The following is a 23,208-nucleotide window of genomic DNA, read 5'->3' as shown; positions in this document are numbered from 1 at the left end:
TTACTGACCTCCTTGCTTGGCTGAATATATTTTTCCATGCATCAAGATTCAATATATTGGAGGAATCTTTGTCTTTCCACCCTTTTCTTTCCTCATCAGTGTCCATTTCTACTTCTCTATGCCTTCAAATGCATATTACACTTTAAATTATGCAACATTTAAATGTTTGAAAAGTGTTTTCATTATTATGTTGTTGTTGATTTGCGTAAGCACTCTGAGTTAAGCAGAAGCTACTAACATTCCATCATTAGACAAGTATTTATTGAGGGCCTGCAAAGTGACTGGCATGTAAATAAGGAAGAAGAATCAGACAGGTCAAGTGACTTTGCCCTAGGTGACAGACCTGTAATGACCAGTCCTGTGATTCCAATGTCAACATTCTTTTCATTACACTATGATGCCTCTTGGCACCTCATATTTTGTCCATTATTGTAGCTTCCTAGTGGGTTTCTCTGCTTCTCTTCCTTCTCCATACTTGAAATCTCTAATCAATCTGGGCTCCTTGTGTTCCTTTGAACATACTTCTGACTTTCCTGAGAGTATGACTGTTTTTAGAAGGTTTCTTTGAGTCATTAACCACTGCAGGGCACCTGGAAATTTATGCCCCTAGTATAATCTATAGACTAAACAAATGTGCAACAACTATCTTTTGTGTTTTTCGGGGAGAGGCCAGGGAGTGTCCAATAAAATTTAGAACATTTTTTAACATGAAAATAAGCATCTTCTGCACTTCTAATTCTGGTAATGGAGAACTAGGTGGTTTTAATTATGCTTCTGTTAAGAACAACTAGAGAAGCTTGACCAAAACCCAAAAAACACACCTGTTAAGAACACTGAAAAGTTACCAAATCAGCGAGGATTGCAAGGTCAGGATATATGAGAATATGCAGGTTGGAAAAATGTCTGCAGTATTTGGGATTCCCTTACCCCTAGAGGGATTTGGTTATTCCAGAAGCAACTGAGAAGCTAAACAAGCTTTTGACAAGCTTGCTGGATGGGCAGTTTGGGAAGGGACTAAAACTGGCATTTGGTGGCTTAAACACTTCAGGCTTTCAGTTGAGATCCTAAATGGCCACACTCACACTCTGGGAGTCAGAATGAATGAAAAATATATCATTTGAACTCACAGGCCCTAAATGTATTTGGGAAATCTGAGTCTGCTAATGCCCTTAGTCTAGCTGCCTAACAGGAGCAAAAGAAAATCTCTCTAGAGGAAAGCAATGCTATCCAGAGCCTCCGAATACCTCCATGGTAGTTTAATAGTATAAAATATTCAGCATGTGTAACAAAAATCAGGCATATGAGAAATTTTGAAAAAGAAAAAAAACAACACAGAAACAATATGCTATAGAAACAGAACCCACAAGGATTATCAAAGACTATGATAACTATGTTCAGGAACTTAAAATATCAGTAAGAATTTTAGCAGAGAATGGAACTACAAAGAATCAAACAGAAATCTAAAATTAAAAGTTAAAACATAATTAAAAGCCCAGTGGATAGATTTAATAGCAGTTTATATAGAGCTAAAGACAAAGTCAAGGAACTGGAAGAAAGTTCAGGAAAAAAATCCTCAGTTTTAGAGAGACAAAGGGATGGGAAAATGGAGAAAATAATTCAGAGAAGAAATAGAGGACAGAGTAAAAAAAACAGGTCAAGATAGTTATAATTTAAAACCCAGATGTTCAGTAGTGAAAGAACAGAACAAAGTAATAATATTACTATATCATGCCATAGATTCCAGAAGCACTATAAAATTCAAGTAAGAAAAAGGCAAAGAAAACTATACCTACTACATCGTAGCAAAACTGCTAAAATACAAAGGGAAGAAAATTTTATGCATCCAGAGGAAAAAAAAAATTACCTTCACATGAAAGACAAAAACTCAACTGCTTTGGGACCAAAACAATGCAATCTTCAAAGTACTTAAAAAATACTTCTAACTTAGAACTTTGTACTTAGATGATATAACTCTCAAAAATTATGGCAAAATACAATCCTAAAGAACACCTAGGGCATTATATAAGATTCTACAAAGGTTCCATGCATTAGGGTAAATTTTCCAGAAACCTATAACCTCCAGATGTGTCCCTGGACTAGATAAATCCTGAAATGCAGAGGGGCCAGGCTCTCCCGGACATCAACTAGTTCTACCCCCCACCCCATATTATCCACAGCCCCTTCCAACATGAAAAATTAAATACTCCTAAAGAGTGGGAGAAAAATCAAAGGTGACGATGGAATTACACAGAGAAGATAGGGTTTAACAAATGAGTGTGATTGCAGAATCATTATATTGATGTCTCTTTTAGTCTCTAAAAGAAATCCTGAAAATCCTAAAATTGTGGAATTGTAACCTATACCAAACTCTATCTGTTGCAATGTGCTTCGAAATTTATTGCTTTCTTGTATATATGTTATTTTTCACAAAAAAGAAAAAAAGTCAATTGTGATGATAAATGCACACCTATATGATGAAATTGGGAACCACTGATTGTGCACTTTGGATGATTACATGGTATGTGAACATATAATATATATCAATTAAAATTAAAAAATTAAGACAAAGATATTTTCAAATAAACAGAAACTGAGAATTCATCACTAGCATAACAACCCCCAAGGAAAAAGTGGACTTTAGCCAGAGAAATGATCTCTGATAAAACTCTGAGATTCAGGAAAGACTAAAAAGGGTAAACTTACAAGTAAATCTCAATGAATATTAACATTCATAAAACAATGTCAACATAATGTTGTGTTAAAAATATGGAAGATGATGTTAGTACTATTTTTGGTAAAGCAAGTTTGGAAAGTCAAGAAAGCATTGGTTTCATAAAGGCAACCAAAGTACTGATAAAAAAAAAAAAGCAATGGATATCATGAAAATAAGAGTGTTTTTCAAGATATGGAAATATTTACATGCCAAGGAAAATCCAGTGGATGAGCAAGAAGTCATTAACTCTAAATCAGAGTCTGCTAAATGCGAAAATCTTCAAACGCCTGATATAATGGGTGATCTATCTGAGGCTACTATTCTATGCTCAGTTTCTGATACACCTCCATGTAGTCCACAACTTTCTGATTTTGGACTTGAGCATTGTATGATATTCCAAGTTCTACCAAACCATCCACAGGCAGTGAATAACCATAAGGAAGAGCCAAAAATTTTAATTCCACCTACCAAACAATCACCAACTAAAGTACTAAAAACTCCAAAATGTGCATTAAAGATGGATGATTCTGAGTGTATAACTCTAAATTAGAACAATTCAATATCTCTGAATATACTTTGTGTTTAAATTAAGACTATACAATGGGGCTTAAAATATGAAGCATAATAAAAGCAAGGAAGCCAGAGAAAGAAAACCAGTGACCAATGATAATTATTTTGCTACTCCTGGCACCATAATCCAGCAGTTGAGAAAAATTGATACCAAGTATACAAATTCACACTCACAATCTACATTCTGTACTTCTGATTGAAAATTCCTTCTACAAAGAACAGTACAGCTTTGAAATCCACAAATTATCCATTATCAAAAACAAATAGTTCATCAAGTGATTTGGAAATGAAAGATTGTATTTCATTAGTTTTAAATTCAGAGGAGTGCTTTGAAAATCCTTTGGATCCCTCTTCTAAGATTTCTTCTAATGAGAATCTGCTCAGAAGACCTACACCTGCAGAAGATATTCTCCATATGCTGTCAAAATACAATTCAAGCCTAGCTACTCTAGTAGCAGTGAAAGCAGTACCACTCAGCAAAGTCTTTCTTACGAAACATAAAGTACAGAACATTCAAGATGTTTGCGACAAAGAAAACTGGTAAAACTTTTTTGTGTTTCATTCTCTCAAATTATCTTCTTTCACCACTGGCAAGTTCACACCAGTTTGACAATAAGGTTCAAAATTCAGATATTTCAAGGAAGAGTTCTGACTGACTCTTCCTTTTTTTTTTTTTTTTTTTTTCCTTTTGCATGGGCAAGGCACTGGGAATCAAACTCAGGTCTGCAGCATGGCAGGCGAGAACTCTGCCACTGAGCCACTGTGGCCCTGATTGACTCATTTTGGATCTGATGTCCTTCCCTGGATACTCAACTGTGGCCAGAGGAAGTGGAATACTGTATATCATTAAAGTTACCTGGTAGCTTCAAATTACCCTTTTAGTTCAAGCCTAAGATCCCTCTGATTTAAATATAACTGGGAAAGTAGTCTTATCTAATTATAAGTTCATGAAAGTGCTGTTAGAGAACTTTCCAAATTACAAACAACAGGAAAATAATGATCTGGGTTCATGTGAAGACAAGTTGAAATGTGAGAAGAAACAACTGACAAGTATCATGACAAGGTGCTTCAAAGGCTCAAGGCTGGACTTTGAGAAATTTGGTACAGTAAAAATTATCCTCATTTATGACTGTTCCTTGAAAGCCAAATATGAAGTCATATTTATGCTCATAATTATGTCACAAAATTGTCATCAAAACAAATTAACTACTTGATTTATTATTTGTTCTAGGAGTGTGTAGTTATGATTTAATTTTTTTAAATATGAAATTAAAGAAATTGTTTTCAAAATATTTAGTTTCTTTTCAAGGTAAAGCTCGAGTCAAACTAGGTACATTAACGATTCCCAAACTTTGTATCAACCTTCCTTTCACTGTTTACCATAAGATATATGTGTTTAAATCCACAGAATTGGATGAATTTGTTTAAGGAGGGGTTGTATTTCTGAGTTCTCCAAACTATGGAGGATAGAAGGAGGTAGAGTAATCTAATAAAGGAGACTGAAAAGAGGTCAGTGAAGGAAAATATTTCAAGGAAAACAATCAACTTTACATTTTCAAATTTTGCTGAGAATTCAAGTAAAAAGAAGCCTAAGAATTGATGCTAGTGACAGCCCTAAGAAGATTACTTTTGGTAGAGTACTGGAGACAGAAGTATGGAGAACATTGAAAAGAAAACAGACATAGACAGTAGATTCAGACAGCTCTCTTAATGAGTTTTGCTAAAGAAGGGAACAAAAATGGTACAGCAGCTAAAGGGAGACAGAATCAAAATGGCTTTTTTATATAGACAAATAATAATATTTTAAGCAAATATATATGTAGGTTTAAAACATAATATAAATTGAGAGGAGAAGGGTAAATAGAGTTCAAGTTATCTAAGGGATTTACATTGTCTGGGAAATGGTGAAAGTATTAAAGTATACTAGGCTTTGAGAAGTCAAGGATGCACATTTTAATTTCTAAAGTAATTAATAAAATAATAAAAACATATAAACAAAAAGCTTATTAAAAGAAAAAATGGAATAATAAAAAAATAATACCAAGGAGAGTAGAGAAAAAGATGGTAAAACAGGTGGGTCAGTAAAAAACTTTGTAAAATGGTAGCTTTAAAGCCCCAAGTATCAGTAATTACATTAAATATAAATTGGTCAACTATCCCAGTTAAAAGACAAAGACTGTCACTTTGTATTTAAAAAGATATACCTTTAACTTGTTTTCAGGAGCCATACCTTAAATATTAGAATGCAGAAAAGTTGAAAATGAAAAAATGGAAAAGCTGTATCATGCAAAAACTAACAGAAAGTGGTGTTCTATGCTAATATCCACATAGATTTTAAGCTAGAGGCAATAAAAGAGATAAAAAGTTTAAATCAGAGTCCTAATAGGAAACAGATGCCTACTTAAGTTAGACTCATTTAAGGGAGTATTTTTTTTTTTACAAAGGATTAATTACAAATGTGTGTGCAGATTGTCGAGCAATTACAAGGCATAGTTTTAACAGTGAGGAAGCTATACCATGTTTAGGCCCAAAAAGGTATTCTTACCAAAGCATGTAGAATGCTTGCTCCTCCTTGCTAATCATATTTATTTAATATATTTCATTACCATAGTGGACCAGTGTGATGTTCCTTTCATACCACAGTGTGATAGAAAACAAAATTGGCATAGCCCTGAGACAAGACATTAAGGACTCACTGTTGTCCCTACTGAAGCACACTCTGCTTCTGATTTTCCTTGCTTATTGGAAAGAGGTCTGTAATAATTTGCTTCAATGAAGATACCACACCTAGAACAGCACCTGAAATTGGCATCATTACATTAAGCTTTGCCAAAATCCACTGTCATTATTCACTACTCTTCTGGTTTTTACAGAGTCATTCCCTATGATCCATCTTGTGACAACACTGGCAATCTAATGGTAATGTGATATGAATCACCATGGTACCATGATGGTACTAATCTCTGAATCCTTCAAAGATTTGGTAATGCTTTTTACTGCTATCTTGGTGGGAGTTGCAAGGAGTGGTTCCAAACATCATTTAGCCCTTCATAGCATAATATCTGTTAAAGATTTAAATTTTTTCTGCCAAAGAGACATGTTTACATGTCTAATCACTGGTCCCATGAATGTGAACTTATTTTTAAATAGGATCTTTGTAGATGCTATTAGTTAAGATAAGGCCAGCAGCCAATGGCATAAAATGCTCCAAGGTGCCCTTTCTCTACAGACTCTTTGAACAACTAGCAAAAACTGGAAGAGCCATATTATTAAATGCTCCAGAAAACAGTTAAAGTACTAACTAAATCAAGAAAACAAGCTTTAAAAATGGTAGGAGAAGCTTGTGGTACCCTTGCTGGTCACTCAGCCACCCACTCCTAGTAAAGGGTGGAGTCATCCCACCCTCCCATTGTAGGAACGCAGCCCTGTTCCAGAGGGAGCATATACTGGGGTGCCTGTATGTCAGAGCCAATCTATTGGGTAACAACCTAAAAGACTGAACCAAGAAACTAATTTGTTTCCCCTCCCAGACCTTGCACTGCAGGCAGAAGCAGCCTGCTGACAGAAAAGTTAATGTTAAAAACAATTTAATAAAAAAAATTTTTTTTTAAATCAAACCTGTCTGGGGCAAAGGATTACCTGCTTTGTCATATAATAGAACAACTAGAAGGCGTGGAGTGGGGAGTTTGTTTCATGGGGAATAGAGCAGTCATTCAAATTCCTGTAAACAGCATATCCCCTAAACCCAAAAGCAAGCACAATCCCAAGGCAAGATGTAGGATCATAAAAGATAGAAAGGCCCTGCATTTCACATTCACCTCTGATTGATTATCTTTATAGGAGGCCTACACTCTGAAGGAGAGCATCAGTAAATACAGAGACTTTGTCGAAGACAGTGAAAGGTATTTTCTGCATTTGTTTTGTTAGCTCCTGGCACTCAAGGAGGTCTCAGTCATATCTCTAGCTGGATACAAACTTCTGGACAGGTAGATCAGAGACTAAACCAAGGATTAACACTTTAAAATATTAAAATGTATGATGTGCAAAAGAAGATTAAAAACAGACAAACATGAAATGATGGGCCATCTAAAGGAACAAGATAAAAATTCAAAAAACATCAATGAAGAGGACCAGACTCTGGGCAAATTGGAAGGACAAATATAATGCCTTACTAAAATGGACTAACTATAATGTGAAAACTCTGAAAATTAAATTTGAGAGCATAGCTTATCAGGTGATGATCTATTGTAAAGATTCCTAGATTGTAAGCTCTTACAGCAGTCAAATTTGTTCTGTGAAATATGACCATGCCATATAGTATACAAAAAAAAAAAATCTATTCTGGAGTTGTAATTGTTATTTAATTCTGAGATGCTGAGCTCTTTGTGTATAACCTGGTCATTCCCTATTTCAGATATTTGTGGGAAACCTGAGACTCAGAGCTAGAGTTCTGTAACTATGAAAGTCAACATTACCCCACATAGCAGCTGTTGAAAACCCTGAAAAAGTTATCAGACTTCAGTTAGAGATGTGAACAAAGCTGATCTGGGTAGCACTAAAGTAAATCAGACTAAAGGGTAAAGGATGATATTGACTGTAGTTTAAAATTTCAACTTCTGTATGAGAACAAAGGAAGATATATTTATTTGGTACAAAATTTTTATTTTAGGTATCACACTCTCTAATTTAACTTGTATGGGCAGCTTATTCAAACACCATAACTACATGGAACCTTCAATAGGGAGAGAAATCTTGTTTGTTTGAACAGGTTGGTGTGATTCCCCAGTATATGCCAGAATAATCTGGGAAGAAGATAAAGTATTTTCAAAGTCCCCTTGAGGAACTGGAGAAAAAGGTGGAAATACTAAACTTCCCCACCTGGGAAAGATCTGATATTCTCAGAATCATTGGCAACTGCTAATTTGATGGGCCCCGCCCTCAATCTTGGGGCTTGCTCTTATTAAACTTATTCCTGCAAAGAAGAAGTTGTCTACTTATGATTATGCCTGAGTCACCCCCAGAGAACCTCGTTTGTTGCTTAGATGTGGCCTCTCTTTCTAAGCCAACTCTGCAGGTGAACTCACTGCCCCGTCTGTGAGACCTGATTCCCAGAGGGGTAAATCTCCCTGTAAATGTGAAGCATGATTCCCAGGGATGAGTCTGGTCCTGGCATTGTGGGATTAAGAAAGACTTCTTAACCAAAAGGGGGAAGAGAAATGAAAAGAGAAATGAGAGATATCAAGAGGTCATTCTGGAGAATATTTTTATGCAGTGTATATACATACACACACACACACACACACACACACACACACACACACACATACCTTTTCAGTTTCTGGTGTTTTGAAGTAGCTAAGGGAAATACCAGAAACTGTTGAACTGTAATCCAATAGCCTTGATTCTTGAAGATGACTGAACAACTATAGAACTTTTAAGGTGTAACCATGTGATTATGAAAACCTTATGACTGCCCTCCCTTTATCCGTCTGTATGGACAGATGAGTAAGAAAAAAAAGACCAAGAAAAAAAAAATGGGGAGGGGTGGGTTTGGGATATCCTTTTTCACTTTTATTTTTACTTTTATGCTTTTTTTTTTTTTGAGTAATGAAAATATTTAGAGATCAATTGTGATGACAAATGCACTGCTATATGATACTGTGCACCACTGATTGTGCAATTTGGGTGATTGTATGAAATGTGAATTACATGTCACAATAAAATTGCATTTAAAAAAAGGAATCAAGCAGAACTCCTGGAGTTGACGACCATAATGACTGAAATAAAATTTCCTAAAGGGTCTGAACAACAGTTTGGAGCTGGCAGAAGAAAAAAAGCACTGAGCTCAAAGCAACAATTGAAATAGCACAGGCTGAGGAGCAAGAAGAGAAAGAATTTTAAAAAGTGAAAATAGCCATAGGGAACTTTTGGACATCAACAAGCATACCAATACATGCATATGGGAAATCCAGAAGGAAAAAGAGAAAAATAAGGACTATTATAAGAACTAATGGCAGAGAGCTTCCCAAATGTGCTGGTTTGAAATTGTTATGTACCCCAGAAAAGCCATGTTTTCTTTCCTAGTCCAATCTTGTGTGAACAGAACTGCTGTTTAGGGTGGAAACTTTGATTGGATTGTTTCCGTGGAGATGTGAAATATTCAATTGTGGGTCTACCTTTTGATTAGATGGAGATGTGACTGCACTTATTCAAGGTGGATATTGATTAGTTTACTGGAGTACTTTAAAAGGTGAAACATTCTGGAGAAGACACTTGCTTCAGAGACAGATATTTGGAGATGCTTACAGTGCTAACAGAGAGCAGATGCCTAGACACAGATGTTTGGAGATGCAAAGCACAGCAAACATTACCATGTGCTTTCCCATGAGATGCTAAACAAGTTAGAACCCAGAGTTGTGTCCCAGAGAAGCTAAGTGAAGGTCTACAGATGCTCCACTGGCAAACCACTGGCATCAGAGAGGAAACCACTGGCATCAGAAACTGGAAGTAATGGAAATGTGAACAGCAGATGCCAGCCATGTGCCTTCCCTGATTGGCCTTTCTTGAGTCAAGATATCTCTCTTTGGATGCCTTAGTTTGGATCTTTTTATGGTCTTTGAACTGTAAACTTGTAACTTAAATTCCCTTTCTACAACCCATTCCATTTCTGGCATATTGCATTCCAGCAGCATTTAACAAATTAATACACCAAAATTAATGAAAGGCTTGAATATGCACACTCAAGAAGCCCAATAAACACCAAAGAAGATAAATTCAAAGATAACGATGTCCAGACACACAAAAGAAATTGTCAAATGCCAAGCCCAAGAGGGAGTTCTAAAATCTACATTAGGAAAGCAGTGTGTTTTGTACAAAGGAGTCCCAATAGAATTAAGTCTGATTTCACATGAGAAAACATGGTGGCAAGAAGGTATGGAATGAAATATTTAAAGTAATGAAAGAGAACAATTGTGAATAAAAAATTTACACTCAGTGGGACTATTTTTGAAAATCATAGAGAGATTAAGACATTTCCTGTTAAATGAAAGTTGACAGATTTCATCCCCACTAGCCCTCCTATAAGCAGTGCTAAAGGAAACGGAAAGGAAAGCTATACTAATATCAGATAAAATAGACTTTAAGTCAAAAACTATTATGGGAGACAAAGTAGGTCATTACATACTGATAAAGGGGTCAATTCAGCAAGAAGACATAACAATTATAAGAATGCATGCACCCAATGGCAGGAACCCAAAATGTATGAAGCAAATATTCACAGGTTTGAAGGTAGAAACAGGCATTTTACATTAATAGTAAGAGACTTTGATACAAGACATTCAATAGTGGTTAGAACATCCAGGCAGAAGATCAATAAGAAAATTGAAGCCTTGAAGGACAGTATAAGCCAACTATACATAACACATATAAAGCTCTATAACAATGGCAGCAGAATATATGTTCTTCTCTAGTACTCATGTTTCCTTATCCAGGATTGCTCTTATGGTAGGAAACAAACTAAATCTCAATAAATTAAAAACTAATTAAATGGTTCAGTGTAACTTCTTAGAGCATCAGGGAATGAAGCCAGAAAGCACTAAAAGAAGGAGAACTGGGAAATTCACAAATTCGTAGAAATTAAGAAGTGCACTCAAACAACCAATGGGTCAAAGAAGAAATCACAAAGAATATTAGGAAATATCTTGAGATGAATGAAAACAAAAACACAACATACCAAAACATATGATATACAGTAAAAGTAGTGCTGAGAGTAAAATTTATAGTTCTAAATGTTTACATTAAAAACAAGAAAGATATATGGTGAGTTTGGTTGAACACCATATCTTGAATAGGGTGTGAGAATTTGTTGGTTTGTCTGGGTTAGTATGATGCTCTGATGTATCCCAGAGTAATCTGGGCAGGGAATAAAGAAGCATTTGAGAGGTCACCTTGGGGCACTGGGGAGAAAGGAGGAAATATTCAATTTCCCCATTTGGAGAATTTCTAAATATTCTTTTAATATGCTGTTGGATTCCTTTTGCTAGTATTTTGTTGACGATTTTTGCAGCAATATTCATAAGGCATATTGTTCGATTACTGGTGCCTGCCCATGTATAAAAAAAAAATGTATATCAAAGGGTCAGGGATCCCAAATAGACAACTATCTTGAAAAAGAAAAGTTGTAAGACACACACTTTCCAAATTTAAAACTTAAATTTGCATTAAAACAACACTAAACAAAACAATATGGTACTGGCACAAGGACAGACACAAAGAACAATGGAATTGAATTGAGAGTCTGGAAATTAACCCTCACATCTATGGCTAATTTATTTTTGAAAAGGGTGCCAAGTCCACTCATTGAGAAAAGAACAGTCTTTTCCATGAATTGTGCTAGGGAAACTGGATATTCATGTGCAAAAGAATGAAGGCGAGACCCTACCTCACAGAATGTACAAAATTTAACTCAAAATGATTTTAAAAATCTATAAAAGTCATAGAATAAAACAGAGGAGCATCTATAGAACCTTGCGGTAGGCAATATTTTTTTAGATTTTATATGTAAAGCACCAGAAAGCGAACGAAAAGTAGATAAAAGTGATTTCATCAAAATTAAAAGCTTTGTTGTATCAAAGAACTTTATCATTAAAGTTAAAAGACAAATTGGAGAATGGGAGAATAATTTTGGAAAATACATGTCTCATAAGGGTTTAAAATCCAGAATATATAAAGAAATCCTACATCTTAATGAAAAGACATACAATGCAATTTAAAATGGGCAAATGCTAAAGAGTGGGATAAAGATCAAAGGTGATGGTGGAGTTATGCAGAGAAGGTTGGGTTTAACAAATGAGTATGAGTACTGAATCATTATACAGATACTTCTTTTAGCCTCGTGTACCTTAGAGCAGCTAGAAATAAAAACCTGGGGAAAAAAAAAAAACAACAACAACTAGAGTGTAGGTTACCAGGGACTGGGTTGGGGGTAAGGAATGGAAAGTTAATGCTAAATTGATATGGAGTTTCTGTTTGAAGTGATGATAAAATTTTGGCAATGGTAGCAAAACATTGTGAGAGTAATTGCCACCATTGGATTTATTGATTTATTTTAACTTTTTTATTGTATAATATACACAAAGCAATAGTTTTCAAAGCACTGTTCAACAAGTAGTTACAGGACAGATCCCAGAGTTTGTCATGGGTTACCATACCATCATCTCAGATTTTTCCTTCTAGCTGCCCCAAAACATTGGAGGCTGGAAGGAATATATATAGTTTTTTATCATCACCTTTTTTCTTTTTTGTGAAAAATAACATATATACAAAAAAGCAATACATTTCAAAGTAAAGCACAATGATTAGTTGTAGAACTATTTTGGAGTTTGGTATGGGTTACAATTCCACAATTTTAGTTTTTTACTCCTAGCTGCTCTAAGGTACTGGAGACTAAAAGAAATATCAATATACTGATTCAGCAATCATCCTCATTTTTTAAACCCTACCTTCTCTGTATAACTCTACCATCTTCTTTGATCTTTCTTCCACTCTTTAGTGGTATTTGGGCTATGCCCAGTCTAACTTTTACATGTCGGAAGGGCTGTCAATAGTAAGGGGTAGGGAGATAGAACTAGGTGATATTCTGGAAAAGCTGGCCCTTTTAGATTTCAGGACTTAAATGGAGGCTTTAGGTTTCTGAAAAATTACCCTAGGACATGGAACCTTTGTAGAATCTTATATATTGCCCTAGGTGTTCTTTAGGATTGGCTGAAATGGTTTTGGTTGGGGTTTGGCAAGTTATGATACGTAGAGATGTCTGACTGAAGTTTGCATAAGAGCAACCTCCAGAGTAGCCTCTCAACTCTATTTGAATTCTCTCAGCCACTGATACCTTTTTGGTTACATTTCCTTTCCCTCTTTTGGTCAGGATGGCATTGTTGATCCTATGGTGCCAGGGCCAGACTAGTCCCTGGGAGTCATCTCCCATGCTGCCAGGAAGACATTCACCCCTGGATGTCACCATTGGATTTTATATTTGAATGTGATTAAAAGGGGAAATTTTAGTTTGTACATGTGTTACTAGAAGAAAAATTAAAAACAAACATAGAACTGTCCAATACAGTGAACCCTAATGTAAACTATAGACAAGAGTTAATAATACAATTATAATATTTCATCAGTTGTAATAAATGTACCACACAAATAAAAGTGATAATAATAGGGGGAAAGGGTATGTGGGAACTCTATATTTTCTGCATGTTTTTATCTATAAACCTCCAACTACTCTAATTTAAAAAAAAGTTATAGAGCAGAGATCATGGACTCTGGAGCCAGACACCCTGGGTTTGAGTTCAGTTTCCACTATTTATTTACTGTGAGAGGTTGGAGTAGTTACTCCACCTATCTGTATCTGGTTGCTCACCTGTAAAGGAGGGTTAATCACATCTCCCTCACATTGGAACATGTGAATATTAAATAACATAGATGCCTTTTAAATAATGTACAAAACCAGGCAAAACTAGTTTATGCTGTTAAATATCAGAATCATGGTTACATTTGGGGACTGGTAATGACTGAAAGGGGTATGAGGGGGTTTCTGGGGTGGTCATGCTGTTTTTTGTATTTATTAGAGAAGTTGTGGGTTTATAGAAAAAGCATATATAAAATACATGATTCTCATATGCCACCCCATGACCAAGACCACACATTGGTATGGATCATTTGTTACAATCTATGACAGCAAATTCTTTTTGCCATTTAAAAAGTCATTTTATTTTTATTTATTTATTTATTTATGTAGGCATGTAACTAGACAATTTATTGTATAATCATGGATTTGTTGAAGATGAACAGCCTTTCCGTTCCACAGAAAAGTTATTTTATTTTGTAACAACTTTTTGGATATCTAATTCACTTATGATACAATTCACTCTTTCAAATGTACAACTCAGTCATTTTCATGTACTCACAGAGTTGTGCAACCATCACCACAATCGATTTTCAAACATTTTCATCACCTCAAAACAAATGCTGCATTTTTTAGTTATCACCCTGGTCACTATCCCACCCCCTCAGTCCTAAGCAACCTTTGGGTTGTTCTATATTTTTTCTGTCTCTCTATATTGCCTATTCTGAATATTTCATTTAAATGGGATCATATAATATGTAGTGTTACATATCATATGATATATAACACTTCTACTTAGCATAATCTTTTGTTCATCCATGCTGTGGCATGTATCAGAACTTCATTCCCTTTTATGGCCAAATAATATCCCCTTGTATGGTTATCCCACATTTTCTGTATCCATTAACCAGTTAAGGGACATTTATATTTTTTCCTCCTTTTAGCTATTATGAATCATACTGCTATGAACATTCATGTATAAGTTTTTTGTCTGAGCATATGTTTTCATTTATCTTGGGTAGACACTTAGGAGTAGAATTGCTGGGTCATATGCATAAACTTTTGAGGAACTGCCAGATTTTCAAAGGCAGCTACTATTTTACCTTCCTACCAGCAGTACACCAGGGTTCTGTTTCTCCGCATACTCACTTGTAATTATCTTACGTTTGCATTCCAGCCAATCTAGTACATGTGAAGTGGTATCTCACAGTGGTTTTTTTTAAATAAATATTATTTTATTTTTTGGCATCTTCTGGGAGAAAATAATATATATTATAAAAAAGCAATAAATTTCAAAGCATATCACAACAATTAGTTGCAGGAAAGATTTCAGAGTTTGATATGGGTTACAATTCCACAGTTTTAGGATTTTTTTTTTCTAGCTGCTCAAAGATACTGGAGACTAAAAGAAATATCAATATAATGATTCAGCAATCATTCTCATTTGTTAAACCATACCTTCTCTGTATAACTCAACCATTACTTTTGATCTTTATACCACTCTTTAGGGGTATTTGGGCTACATCTATTCTAACTTTTTCATGTTGGAAGGGGCTGGCAGTAATATGAGATGGAGGGGGCAGAACTATGTGATGTTCTGGAAAGGCTGGACCCTTTGCATTTCAGAACATATTTGGTCCAGGGACCCATCTGGAGGTTGCAGGTTGCTGGAAAGATACCCTAGTACGCGGAACCTCTGTAGAATCTTATATAATGCCCTAGATGTTCTTTAGGATTGGCTGGAATGGTTTTGGTTGGGGTTTGGCAAGATATGGTAACTGAAGCTTGCATAAGAGTGACTTCCAGTGTAGCCTCTTGACTCTATTTGAACACTCTCAGCCACTGATAAATTAATTGTTACACTTCTTTCCACCCTTTGGTCAGGATGGCATTGTTGATCTCATAATGGCCACATTCATCCCTGGCAGTCATTTTCCCTGCCACCAGGGAGACTTTCAACCCTGGATGTCTTGTCCCATGTAGGGGAAGGGCAATGGTTTCACTTGCAGAGTTGGGCTGAGAAAGAGAGAGAGAGAGAGGTCACATCTGAGCAACAAAAGAGGTCCTCCAGTAGTAAATCTTAGGCATGCCTATAGGTAGGTTAACCTTTTCTGCTACACACATAAGCTTCACAAGAGCAAGCCTCAAAATCAAGGGCTTCACCTATTGATTTTTGTGTCCTTGATGTTTGACACAGTATATGGGGTTTCCCTGATTGTAAAGTTTAATAGTTTCATATTTTTCTCTCATCCCTCAAGGGAATTTGTCAATACTTTTTTTTGAAGTATATGGGATTTATACTTTTTTTTAAATGTCTTTTTTTATTGTGAAATATAACATAAACAAAAAGGCAATAAATTTCCAAGTACATTTTAACAAGTATCTATAGAACAGATTTTAAAGTTTGGTATGGATTACAGTTCTATGATTTTTCATTTTTTCTTCTAGCTGCTCTAAGACACTGGAGTCCATATTGATATATCAATATGATTCAGCAGTCATACTCATTTGTTAAATTGTATCTTCTTTGTTACATTCTTCCTTCTCTTTAAAAAACATATATAGGAGTAGGGGCCAAGATGGCGGCTTAGCGAGGTGTGGGATTTAATTCGTCCTCCAGAGCAGCTAACAAATAGCCAGGAACAGCACAGAACAACTACGGGGGCCACGTTAGTGACCGGACACACAGCATACCCGAGTCTGGACAAGCTGGGCTGGCTGTAATCCCACCCAGAACCGTGAGTTCCCCAAGCTGCGGTGGCTGGCACCACTCCCCACAGGCTGTTTCCCAGACAGGAAAGGAAAGAGAGTTTACCAGCAGCAGGGACTGAGCACAACGAAACTCCAATTGTGGAATTAATTAACAAATTCTGATCCTAAAAATAGGCCCCCAGCTTACCTGAACCTTGACTAAAAGTGGAGGTTGCTGTTTATTTGCCCTGGGGCAGAGGGGGCAGAGCTGACAGAAAAAGAAAAAAAAAAAAGAGGTAGTTTTGGATTTGAAAAGGTCTGGGCTCTGAAGGAAAGGAGGGGCATATAGGACCTGGAGATACACAGAACAACATGCCAACTTAAGCTCTTTACTGGCAAACACAAGGAATGGGGGTCCTGCTCTGAAAAGGATTTTTCTCTTTTGTTTTGATGGCTGTGTTTCTATGGCTTGACTGCTCTTAGGATACAGCTGCACGACTCCACTGCCCCATGCACAGGCAGAATTAAGCTTGTTTGAATGTTTGTCGGGAGCCTGTGCCTTCCCCAGGAGAGGGGTGGAGCCCAGCTCAGGTGAAATCCCTCCCTCAAGGAGTTCAGACCCAGGGTCAGGAAAAGTGAAGTGAGTAAAACAAGACTACAACCTCTCCTCTCTCTCCACCATGCCCCCAGCGGGGAGAGGCTGCTGAAGTTAAAGGTACCACATCACCATATGCTGGTGGGACCTGTAGGCACACAAGCGCCACATACTGGGCAGGATAGGAAAAACAGAAGCCCAGAGGCTTCAATCTGCTAGGTCTCACCCTCAGGAGAAACTGATGCAGGTGACTCTTTCCCCTGACAGGAGGCCAGTTTTGTCTGGGAAAAGCTGGCTGGGGTCGATAATACCTAAGTAGACCCTCCTAAGGGGGGAAAAATGCACCATATAGTCAGAGCAAGAAACAAGAAAACAAGAACTGAAAAATTCTGATCTATTAAACAAAACCTAAGCTAGGGATCCAGAATAAGCTGAACTGAATGTCTGTCTATCAGAACAGACAGACAACAAAGCTATCCAGCAAGAAGATCCTAGGTAAAAAAAAAAAAAAAGTGAAAATCTCCAGAACAAACTAATTAAGGTAATTAAATGCCTAGATGCCAGCAAAAAGTAACGAATCATGCTAGGAAAATTGAAGATATGGCCCAGTCAATGGAACAAACCAACAATTCAAATGAGATACAGAAGTTGAAACAATTAATTCAGAATGTTTGAACAGACATGGAAAACCTCATCAAAAATCAAATCAGTGAATTGAGGGAGGATATAAAGAAGGCAAGGGATGGACAAAAAGAAGAAACTGAAAGTCTGAAAAAACAAATCACAGAACTTATGGGAATGAAAGGCTCAGGAGAAGAGATGAAAAAAAACAATGGAAAATTACAATGTCAGATTTCAAGAGGCAGAAGATACGATTAGTGAACTGGAGGGTGGGACATCTGAAATTTAACAAGCTAAAGAAAATATAGGGAAAAGAATGGAAAAATATGAGCAGGGACTTAAAGAATTGGATAACAAGATGAAGCACATAAATATAATGTTGTGGCTGTCCCAGAAGGAGAGGAGAAGGGAAAAGGAGGAGAAAAACTAATGGAGGAAATTATCACTGAAAATTTCCCAACTCTTATGGAAGACAAAATTACAGACCCAAGAAGTGCAGTGTACCCCAAACAGAATAGATCCAAATATACATACTCCAAGACACTTACTAATCAGAATGTCAGAGGTCAAAGAGGGAGAATCTGGAAAGCAGCAAGAGAAAAGCAATCCATCACATACAAGGGAAACCCAATAAGGCTATGCATAGAGTTCTCAGCAGAAAACATGGAACAAGAAGACAGGGGGATGATATATTTAAATTCCCAATAGAGAAAAACTGCCAACCCAGAATTCTATATCTAGCAAAACTGTCCTTCAAAAATGAGGGAGAAATTAAAACATTTTCAGACAAAAAATCACTGAGAGAATTTGTGACCAAGAGACCAGTTCTGCAAGAAATGCTAAAGGGATCACTAGAGACAGATAGGAAAAGACAGGAGAAAGAGGTGTGGAGAAGAGTGTAGAAATGAAGACTATCAGTAGAGGTAGAAAGAAGGAAAATTAGATATGACATATAAAATCCAAAAGGCAAAATCCAAAAAAGTACTGCCTAAACAGTAATAACACTAACTGTTAATAGATTAAACTCCCAATCAAAAGACATAGACTGGCAGAATGGATTAAAAAACAGGACCCATCTATATGCTGTCTACAGGAAACGCATCTTAGACCCAAGGATAAACATAGGTTGAAAGTGAAAGGTCGGGAAAAGATACTTCATGCAAATAACAATCAGAAAAGAGCAGGTGTAGCTATACTGATATCCCACAAATTAGACTTCAAATGTAAAACATTTAAAAGAGACAAAGAAGGATACTATGTATTAATAAAAGGAACAATTCAAGAAGAAGACATAATCATAAATATGTATGCACTGAGCCCGATGCTCCAAAATACATGAGGCAAACACTGAAAACTCTGCAAAGAGAAATAGACACATCTACCATAATAGTTGGAGACTTCAATTCTCCACTTTCAACAATGGACAGAACTTCTAGACAGAGGATCAATAAAGAAACAGAATTTGAATAATACGATAAATGAGCTAGACTTAACAAACATTTATACAACATTACACCCCACAACAGCAGTATGTACCTTTTTCTCAAGTGTTCATGGATCATTCTCAAGGATAGACCATATGCTGGGTCACAAAGCAAGTCTCAACATAAATTTTAAAAGATTGAAATCATACAAAACTTTTTCAGATCATAAAGGAATTAAGTTGGAAATCAATAATAGGCTGAGTGCCAGAAAATTCACAAATATATGGAGGCCCAACAACACACTCTTAAACAACCGGTGGATCAAGGAAGAAACTACAAGAGAAATCTGTAAATATCTCAAGGCAAATGAAAATGAAAACACGACATATCAAAATTTATGGGATGCAGCAAAGCAGTACTAAGAGGGAAATTTATTGCCCTAAATGCCTCTGTCAAAAAAGAAGAAGGGGCAAAAATCGAGGAACTAACTGTTTACTTGGAAGAACTAGAGAAAAAACAGCAAAGTAACATCAAAGCAAGCAAAAGGAAAGAAATAATGAAGATTAGAGCAGAAATAAATGAAATTGAGAGCATGAAAACAATGAAGAAAATCAACAAAACCAGAAGTTGATTCTATGAGAAAATCAATAAGATTGATGGACCCTTAGCGAGATTGACAAAAAGAAGAGAGAGGATGCAAATAAATAAAATTAGAAATGGAAGAGGAGACATAACCACTGACCCCACAGAAATAAAGGAAGTAATGAGAGGATACTATGAACAACTTTATGCTAATAAACTCAACAATGTAGATGAAATAGACAACTTCCTAGAAAGGCATGAACTACCAACATTGTCTTGAGAAGAAATAGACAACCTCAACAAACCAATCACAAGTAAAGAAATTGAATCAATCGTTAAGAAGCTCCCCCCAAAGAAAAGTCCAGGACCAGATGGCTTCACATGTGAATTCTACCAAACATTTAAGAAAGAATTAGTACCAATCCTGCTCAAACTCTTCAAAAAAATTGAAGAGGAGGGAAAGCTACCTAACTCATTCTGAGAAGGCAACATCACCCTCATACCAAAGCCAGACAAAGATATTACAAAAAAAGAAAACTGCAGACCAATCTCTCTAATAAGAATTGATGCTCAACAAAATTCCTGCAAATCGAATCCAAAGGCATATTAAAAGAATTATGTACCATGACCAAATAGGATTCATCCCAGGTACGCAAGGATAGTTCAACATAAGAAAATCAATTACTGTAATACACCATATGAAAAAATCAAAGCAGAAAAACCACATGATCATCTCGATTGATGCAGAAAAGGCATTTGACAAAATTCAACATCCTTTCCTGTTAAAAACACTTCAAAGGTTAGGAACAGAAGGTATCTTCTTCAACGTGATAAAGGGGATATATGAAAAACCCACAGCTAGCATCATTCTCAATGGGGAAAAACTGAAAACTTTCTCCTAAGATCAGGAACAAGGCAAGTATATCCACTATCACCATTGTTGTTCAACAATGATGGAAGTTCTAGCCAGAGAAATTAGACAAGAAAAAGAAATACAAGGCATCAAAATTGGAAAGGAAAAAGTAAAACTCTCACTGTGCAGATGATATGATACTATATGTCGAAAACCCCCCAAAATCCACAGCAAAACTACTAGAGCTAATAAATGAGTACAGCAAAGTGGCAGGTTACTATATCAAACTCAAAAATCTGTAGTGTTTCTAAACACTAATAATGAACAATCTGAGGGGAACAGATTATGAAAAAATTCCATTTATAATTGCATCCAAAAGAATAAAATATTTAGGAATAAATTTAACCAAAGAGACAAAAGACCTATAAAGAGAAAACTATAAGAAATTGTTAAAAGAGATCACAGAGGATCTAATAAATGGAAGGGCATACTATATTCATGGATTGGAAGACTAAATATAGTTAAGATGTCAGTTCAACCTAAATTAATTTACAGATTCAATGCAATACCAATTAAAATCCCAAAAACTTACTTTTCAGAAATAGAAAGACCAATAGCCAAATTTATCTGGAAGGGCAGGGTGCCGCAAATAGCTAAAAGTATCCTGAGAAAGAAAAATGAAGTCAGAGGTCTCATGCCACCTGACTTTGAGGCGTATTACAAAGCTACAGTGGTCAAAACAGCATGGTACTGGCATAAAGATAGATACACAGACCAATGGAATTGAATAGAGTGTTCAGATATAGACCCTCTCATCTATGGACAATTGATCTTTGATAAGGCAGTCAAGTCAACTCACCTGGGACAGAACAGTCTCTTCCAGAAATGGTGTCTAGAGAACAGGATATCCACATGCAAAAGAATGAAAGAGGATCCACATCTCACACCCTATACAAAAATTAGCTCAAAATGGATCAAAGATGTAAACATTAGATCTAAGACCATAAAACTGTTAGAAGAAAATGTAGGGAAATATTTAGACCTTACAGCCAAAGCACGAGCATTGAATAAATAAATAAATAAATGGGAACTCCTCAAAATTAAACACTTCTGTGCATCAAAGAACTTCAAGAAAATAAAAAGACAGCCACAGTGGGAGACAATATTTGGAAATGATAAATCAGATAAAATTCCAGTATCCAGAATATATAAAGAGATTTTTCAACTCAACAACAAAAAGACAAACAACCCAATTACAAAATGTGTAAAAGACTTGAACAGACGCTTCTCAGAAGAGGAAATACAAATGGCCAAAAGGGACATGAAAAGATGCTCAACGTCCCTGTCTATTAGGGAAATGCAAATCAAAACCACCACAAGATATTATCTCACACCCACCAGAATGGCCATTATCAATAAAACAGAAAACGACAAGTGCTGGAGAGGATGTGGAGAAAGAGGCACACTTATCCACTGTTGGTGGGAATGTCAAATGGTACAACCTCTGTGGAAGGCAGTTTGGTAGTTCCTCAGAAAGCTAAGTATAGAATTGCCATATGACCCAGCAATACCATTGCTAGGTATCTACTCAGAGGATATGAGGGAAAAGACACAAAGGGACATTTGCACACCAATGTTATAGCAGCATTATTTACAATTGCCAAATGTCCATCAACAGATGAGTGGCTAAACAACCTGTGGTATATACATATGATGGAATATTATGCACCTGTAAGACAGAATAAAGTTATGAAGTATGTAACAACATGGATGGACCTTAAGGACATTATGCTGAGTTAGATTAGCCAGAAACAAAAGGATAAATACTGTATTGTCTCACTGATATGAACTAAAATTAATGAATGAACTTGGATAATTTCAGTTAAGACCAGAAGTCATCAGGAAATAGAACTAGGGTAGATATTGGGTAATTGGAACTGAAGGGATACAGATTGTGCAATGGGACTGATTGTAAAAATTCAGAAATGCATTGCACAATACTACCTAACTGTAATACAAAAATGTTAGAATACTGAATGAAGCTGAATGTGAGAATGATAGAGGGAGGAGACCTGGGGGCACAAATGAAATCAGAAGGAAAGATATATGATAAAGACTGAGATGGTACAATCTAGGAATGCCTAGAGTGTATAATGTTAGTGATTAAATGTACAAATTTAAAAATGTTTTGCATGAGGAAGAACAAAGGAATGTCAATAATGCAGGGTGTTGAAAATAGATGGTAACTCATATTTTAAAGTTTAACTTATGTGTGAGACCAAAGCAAAAAAATGTTTATTTGGTACAAAATTTATATTTTGACTAGTGCATTTCCTAATATAACTTATGTGGACAGGTTAGTTGAACACCATAAGTACATGGAACCTTGAGTAGGGCATGAGATTTTGTAGGTTTGGCCAGAATGATGCCTTGATAAATCCCAGAAGGATTTGAACAGTGAATAAAAATGTATTTGCAAAGTCCCCTTGGGTGAATGGTTAGAAAGGGGAAAATTCAACTTCCCTAAATGAAGAATTCTGGATATTCTCACAAGCAGTGGGGACAACCAAAGCAATAGGCTGAGGGGGGTCTGTTCATATGAAACTTAGCTCCACAAAGGATAGGCTAAACCTACTTAAAATTAGGCTTAAGAGTCACCCCCAAGAGAACCTCTTTTGTTGCTCAGATATGGCCTCTCTCTCTCTCAGCCAACACAACAAGCAAACTCACCGCTCTCCCCCTCGCTACGTGGGACAT

General features: G+C 36.2%; 1 long non-coding RNA gene and 1 pseudogene across 1 annotated transcript in view; one reads left to right on the top strand and one right to left on the bottom strand.

Moving 5' to 3' along the window:
• Positions 1–23,208, bottom strand: part of LOC143668088 (uncharacterized) — a 90,876-nt gene that overhangs the window by 19,175 nt on the left and 48,493 nt on the right. The gene's annotated exons all lie outside the window — the stretch shown is intronic.
• On the top strand, positions 2,721–3,827 carry LOC143668462 (spindle and kinetochore-associated protein 3 pseudogene; annotated as a pseudogene).

Source organism: Tamandua tetradactyla, chromosome 24 (genome assembly GCF_023851605.1).
Source record: "Tamandua tetradactyla isolate mTamTet1 chromosome 24, mTamTet1.pri, whole genome shotgun sequence".
Classification (NCBI taxonomy): domain Eukaryota; kingdom Metazoa; phylum Chordata; class Mammalia; order Pilosa; family Myrmecophagidae; genus Tamandua; species Tamandua tetradactyla.
This window is presented reverse-complemented; position numbering and strand designations above follow the sequence as displayed.